The following is a 7,647-nucleotide window of genomic DNA, read 5'->3' on the forward strand; positions in this document are numbered from 1 at the left end:
AAATGTTTCGAGAATAAAGTTGAAATATTTTGAGAATAAAGTCTAAATATTTTGAGAATAAAGTCTAAATCTTTTGAAAAAAATCAAAATGTTTCGAGAATAAAGTTGAAATATTTTGAGAATAAAGTCTAAATATTTTGAGAATAAAGTCTAAATCTTTTGAAAAAAGTCAAAATGTTTTGAGAATAAAGTCAAAGTATTTAGAGAATAATGTCAAAATATTTAGAGAAAAAGGTTCGAAATGTTTCGAGAATAAAGTTGAAATATTTTAAGAATAAATTAGAAATTTTAAGAAAAAAATCAAAATTTATTTTAATTTCGTAATTGCTACGAATTAATTCAAATAATTTCAACTTAATTCTCAAATATTTTGCCTTTATTTCTCATAACATAACTTGATTCGCAGAATTTCTCGTAATGTTAGATTTTCTTTTTTTTTAACGTAGCACTAAAACAACATCATATACTTTAACCTCCCTCTATAAAATTTGGTTGTACTTAATCTTATGAAGTTTAGTCTTAAGTCTTATGATTGTTCTTTTCACAGCTCCTCTGCGCTTTAGTTGCATGTAAAGGAGCAGCGTAACCATTCTTCAAAACATCTCCTTTGTAGGCCTATGTTTATGAACCATCACGAGGGTGAGGAAATGATAGAAATGTCATTTTCGCTTGAACTATTCCACAATATTTCAGCTCTCAGAGATGATCAGTTATAATTGACTCTGATAAATACAAACACTCTCTGAAGCGAATCTTTGACGGCTTCATAAATACTCCACGCTGCAGCCACGCAGAGGTCTGTATGCATTAAGAAAGCCCCAGATAACCATAATAGCCTCACACATCAGACAGCAGCGCTGGAGGCAGATAACGCCCTCCTGCACGCGTCTTTCCATCCCTGAGGCTGTTGTCAGAGATATCGGTGATGAAATGCACGGGCCGTACTGCGCACGTGTGACTGATTGGGAAGGATCGGTGACCGTATCTGGCGTGGCGCAGCGGTCGCAGCAGGAGGATTGGCCCTGTCTTGAGCGATAGCCCCTCACTCCGCACAGCTCTTCTCAATATTTCATCGGAAAGACAGGCAGGCAGAGTTTGGCAATGCCTCTGAGAACGCATTTGCTCATACTAATGGCTGTTTCTTGGAAATACAGACAGCAAGACGTCAAGCGAAGTGAAAGAGAGGTCCACCTGTTTGCGTAAGAGTATTTCATGTCCAAAGCAGCCGAGCAATGTTTTTCGCACACTCGTGCCTTGATAAGTCTGTCTTAAATCTCTTGAATCGTTCACTCAAAAAGCAATGCTATTTCATCATTTACACTCAGTCATGTCAGTCCAATCCCAACTGACTTTCTATTTTCACAAAAAGATGTACATTGAATAATATACTCATGAAATTGCAATAGCAACGGTTGCACTGCAAAAAAATCCTTTTCTTAGATTTTTTTTGTCTTGTTTCCAGCCAAAATATCTAAAAATTCTTGAATCAGGAAGGATTTTCTAGACAAGTAAAAATTTGTGTCTTGTTTTCAGTCAAAACAAGTCAAAATTAGGTGAGTTTTTGCTTGAAACAAGCAAAATAATCTGCCAATGGGGTAAGAAAAATAATCTAGTTGTCTGCTCGAAATAAGATTTTTTTTCTCACCCCATTGGCAAATTATTTTGCTTGTTTTTACTGAAAACAAGACACAAATTTTTACTTGTCTAGAAAATCATTCCTGATTCAAGAATTTTTAGATATTTTGGCTGGAAACAAGACAAAAAATCAAAGTAAGAAAAGCATTTTTTGCAGTGTGCTCCAAAGTTCGGTACAATTTTTTATATTTTTTAAAGAAGTCTTATTCGCTCATCGAGGCTGCATTTTCTTGACCAAACATACAGAAAAAATGGTAATATTGTGAAATATTATTACAGTTTAAAATAATGTTTTTTTGTTTTTGCTTCTTGCAATTCTGAGTTTATTTCTTGCAATTCAGACTTTTTTCTTGCCGTTTTGATTTTATTTCTTACTAATAAGATTTGTTCTTGTAATTCTGAGTTTACTACTATTTTTTTTCTCACAATTTAGACTTTTTTAGACTTATATGTACAATTTATTAATTTAGAAGAACTATTATTGCCATATATAATCATAATCATAATAATAATTATTTTATTCTGAACTCTAATTCTAGTTTATTTCCCACAATTCAGACTTTTTTCTTACAATTTAGATTTTTTTTTCTTGCAATACTGAGTTTATTTCTCACAATTCACTTTTCATGCAATTTAGATTTTTTTCTTGCAATTCTGAGTTTATTTCTCACAATTAAATTTTCATGCAATTTTGATTTTGTTTCTTACAATTTAGATTTTTTATTTCTCACAATTCAGACTTTTTTCTTACAATTCTGAGTTTATTTCTTACAATTTTGTTTATTACTCACAATTATTAACCCATAATTTAGACTTTTGTCCTCACAATTTAGATTTTTTTCTCGCAATTCAGACTTTTTTAGACTTATATGTATAACTTATTAATTTAGATGAACTATTATTGCCATATATAATCATAATCATATTAATAATTATTATTTTATTTTGAACTCTAATTCTGACTTTATTTCCCACAATTCAGACTTTTTTAGACTTATATATGTACAATTTATTAATTTAGATTAACTATTATTGCCATACATAATCATAATCATAATTATTATTTTATTTTGAACTCTAATTCTGAGTTTATTTCTCACAATTCACTTTTCTTGCAATTTTGATTTTTTTCTTAAAAATTTTTTCTTGCAATTCTGAGTTTATTTCTCACGATTCAGACTTTTTTCTTACAATTCTGATTTTATTTCTTACAATTTTGTCTATTCCTCACAATTATTAACCCATAATTTAGACTTTTGTCCTTGCAATTTATATTTTTTCTCGCAATTCTGACTTTTTTTTTGTAATTCTGAGTTTATTTCTCACAATTCAGACTTTTTTAGACTTATATATATATGTATAATTTATTAATTTAGATGAACTATTATTGCCATATATAATCATAATCATATTAATAATTATTATTTTATTTTGAACTCTTAATTCTGACTTTATTTCCCACAATTCAGACTTGCAATTTTTTCTTGCAATACTGAGTTTATTTCTCACAATTCACTTTTCATGCAATTTAGATTTTTTTTCTTACAATTTTTTTCTTGCAATTCTGATTTTATTTCTCACAATTAAATTTTCATGCAATTTTGATTTTATTTCTTACTAATAAGATTTGTTCTTGTAATTCTGAGTTTACTACTATTTTTTCTCACAATTTAGACTTTTTTAGACTTATATATGTACAATTTATTAATTTAGATGAACTATTATTGCAATATATAATCATAATCATAATAATAATTATCATTTTATTCTGAACTCTAATTCTAGTTTATTTCCCACAATTCAGACTTTTTTCTTACAATTTAGATTTTTTTCTTGCAATACTGAGTTTATTTCTCACAATTCACTTTTCTTGCAATTTTGATTTTTTTCTTAAATTTTTTTTCTTGCAATTCTGAGTTTATTTCTCGCAATTCAGACTTTTTTTTGTAATTCTGAGTTTATTTCTCACAATTCAGACTTTTTTAGACTTATATATATGTATAATTTATTAATTTAGATGAACTATTATTGCCATATATAATCATAATCATATTAATAATTATTATTTTACTTTGAACTCTAATTCTGAGTTTATTTCCCACAATTCAGACTTTTTTTGTAATTCTGAGTTTATTTCTCACAATTCAGACTTTTTTAGACTTATATATATTTATAATTTATTAATTTAGATGAACTATTATTGCCATATATAATCATAATCATATTAATAATTATTATTTTATTTTGAACTCAATTTGAGTTTATTTCCCACAATTCAGACTTTTTTCTTACAATTTAGATTTTTTTTCTTGCAATACTGAGTTTATTTCTCACAATTCACTTTTCATGCAATTTAGATTTTTTTCTTACAATTTTTTTCTTGCAATTCTGATTTTATTTCTCACAATTAAATTTTCATGCAATTTTGATTTTGTTTCTTACAATTCAGACTTTTTTCTTACAATTCTGAGTTTATTTCTTACAATTTAGTTTATTACTCACAATTATTAACCCATAATTTAGACTTTTGTCCTCACAATTTAGATTTTTTATTTCTCACAATTCAGACTTTTTTCTTACAATTCTGAGTTTATTTCTCACAATTCAGACTTTTTAGACATATATATATATATATATATGTATAATTTATTAATTTAGATGAACTATTATTGCCATATATAATCATAATCATATTAATAATTATTATTTTATTTTGAACTCTTAATTCTGAGTTTATTCCCCACAATTCAGACTTTTTTCTTGCAATTCTGATTTTATTTCTTACAATTTTGTTTATCACTCACAATTATAAACCCACAATTCAGACTTTTTTCTTACAATTTAGATTTTTTTTCTTGCAATACTGAGTTTATTTCTCACAATTCACTTTTCATGCAATTTAGATTTTTCTTACAATTTTTTTCTTGCAATTTTGATTTTATTTCTTACAATTTAGATTTGTTCTTGTAATTCTGAGTTTATTTCTCACAATTCAGACTTTTTTCTTGCAATTCTGATTTTATTTCTTACAATTTTGTTTATCACTCACAATTATAAACCCACAATTCAGACTTTTTTCTTACAATTTAGATTTTTTTTCTTGCAATACTGAGTTTATTTCTCACAATTCACTTTTCATGCAATTTAGATTTTTCTTACAATTTTTTTCTTGCAATTTTGATTTTATTTCTTACAATTTAGATTTTTTTTCTTTAAATGTGTTAAATGCATGCCTTTTTATACAAATCTGAGAGCAGTTGTGTTTACTGATCATCATACATGTAGTTTATTTGATCTTAAAAGCCTCCAATCCAAAATACTACGCCAACATCTATATTGTTATGGTTTATATGAAATAAAACAATCTTTATAGTCTTTCACATGCAGCTCTCAGATGCATGAGGTTTGACATTGAAGGGTAAGTACATCAACTATTCCTTTCAGAAAACAACCATCTGATTGAATATTGTCTGTACGCCTGATATCAGCATGCACTGATGTGGAACGTGATGAATGTCATATATGCATTGAAATCTCAGGGCTGTAGTTTATGGGTGGAAATGATTCCAGGGGCCCACAATTCAATATAATCAATGCATTCTATGTCTAAATAAGTCATAAAAATAATGAATCTATAAATCATGTTTTGTTTAGTATTTCATATTTCAGCTGCCCCGAAATAAATAGCTGGATGCTCGTCTGCGCCGCACGTCCCGAAACTAAACAGATGACAGCTGACGCGGCGAGCGAGTCGCACTGACAGCGCAGAAATGAGAATCTGCTCACCATAAAGAAAAGACAAGGAGGCCAGAAGCAGCGTAGCGGCACAATGCATAGAAAACAACGTTATAAAAGAGGTGAGTTTATCAAAGCAGACATATTTACAGCTGCGGCACAGGTCAGGAACCAGACGGCTGGACTGCTCCAAAAATATTTTGGCCTACGTTTCAGGTTTATGTATTAGAATTGCATATTACATTTCCATCTGTTTGGATTACATAGTTTTAATATAGACTATAACACTTATAATGATGCATTTTTGTCAGTCATACATAAAAGAAAATGTTTATTAACGATTTGATTTTATAATAATTATATTTTTTGAATGTTTTTTTAAACTGCTTAAAATCTGCATAAATCTATGGAGGCCTGTTTCTGCAATAAAATAAAATAATAATTTCTTGCAATTCTGAATTTATTTCTCCCAATTTGGCTTTTTTTTATTTTTTTTGCAATTTTAATTTTTTTTTTCTCCTAATTTAGACTTTTTTAGACGTTGCAGATTTTTCTGCATATATATACATACTGTTTAGTTAGTTTACACTTTTTCTTGCAATTTTGAGTTTATTTCTCACAATTTAGAGTTTTTATTGCAATTCTGAGTGTATTTCTTGCAATGCACTTTTTTCTAGCAACTTTTTTCCCTAATAATTTATTGCTTTTTACTTCACAGTTCAGTTTATTAATCACAATCTATAATTTTTTTTTCTCACAATTTAGACTTTTTTTATTGCAATTCTGAGTTTATTTCTTTCAATTTAGAATTTATTTCTCACAATTTAGATGTTTTTTTCTCACAATGTACACATTGTTCTCACAATTTTTTCTTGCAATTCTGAGTTCATTTCTTGCAGTGCACTTGTGTCTAGCAATTTTGAGCTTTTTTCTCACAAATTTAGACTTTTTTTCTTGCTGTTTTTAATTTATGATTTTTGTATGAATTTACATTATACAATGTACACACTTCACACAATTTAGACTTTTTTTCTCATAACTGTAAGTTTATTTCTTGCAATTTTGAGCTTTTTTCTCGCAATTTGGATTTTTTTTATCATAATTTATCATTTTTCTCTCACAATTTTAAGTTTATTTCTCACAATTGAGATGTTTTTTATTGCAATTCTGAGTTTATTTATTGCAATTTTTAATTTATTTCTCGCAATTTAGGCTTTTTTCCCTAACAATTCCAAGTTTATGTCTCCTAATTTAGACTTTTTTTCTCATAATTTAGAATTTTTTTTTGCACTTTTACGTTTATTTCTTACAATTTAGACTTTTTCCCATCATTTTTTCCCCTTGCAATTCTGAGTTTATTTCTACAAATTTACACTTTTTCTCCCAATTTAGATGTTTTTCTCTGGATTTTCTTTCTCACAATTCATACTTTTTTTTTTTTTTTGCAATTTTGAGTTTATTTCTTACAATTTAGACTTTTTTTCTCGCAATTTAGATGTTTTTCTCACAGTTTAGACTTTATTGCAATTCTGAGCTTATTTCTCACAATTTAGATGTTTTTCTCTGGATTTGTATTTTTTTTCTTACAATTCATACTTTTTTCTCGCAATTTTGAGTTTGTTCCTCGCAAATTAGACTTTTTTTCTCACAATGTAGACTTTTTTCTTGCAATTCTGAGTTTATTTCTTGCAATTTTGAGCTTATTTCTCACAATTTACATGTTTTTCTCTGGATTTCTATTTTTTTATTTTTTTTCTTACAATTCATACTTTTTTTTCTTGCAATTTTGAGTTTGTTCCTCACAATTTAGACTTTTTATTGCAATTCTGTTTTTTTTTTTTTTTTTGCAATTTTGACTTTGTACCTCGCAATTTACTTTTTTCTTGCAATTTTGAGTTTATTTCTCACAATTTAGACTTTTTTCTTGCAATTGAGTTTATTTCTCATAATGTAGACTTTTTTCTCACAATTTAGACTTTTTTCAATTCTGAGTTTATGTCTCATAATTTAGACTTTTCTGTAAACACATATATACACATTCATGTGTGTATTCAGTTTACTATTACAGAAATCTGCTTCATGTCTGTATAACTGACAAATATGCATCACATTAAGTTTATTAGTTTATTATGTTAAAACTAATCCAAACACACGGAAATTTAACAAGCAAATTCAAATGAATAATTGCTAAATATTCTAAAATGTTATATATGTTTGAGTGCATTGATTTCTCACATAGGGACCATGAAAATTAAATGCAAAAATGCTTATAATCAC

The sequence above is a fragment of the Garra rufa genome, chromosome 2, assembly GCF_049309525.1.
Source record: "Garra rufa chromosome 2, GarRuf1.0, whole genome shotgun sequence".
NCBI classification, from domain to species: domain Eukaryota; kingdom Metazoa; phylum Chordata; class Actinopteri; order Cypriniformes; family Cyprinidae; genus Garra; species Garra rufa.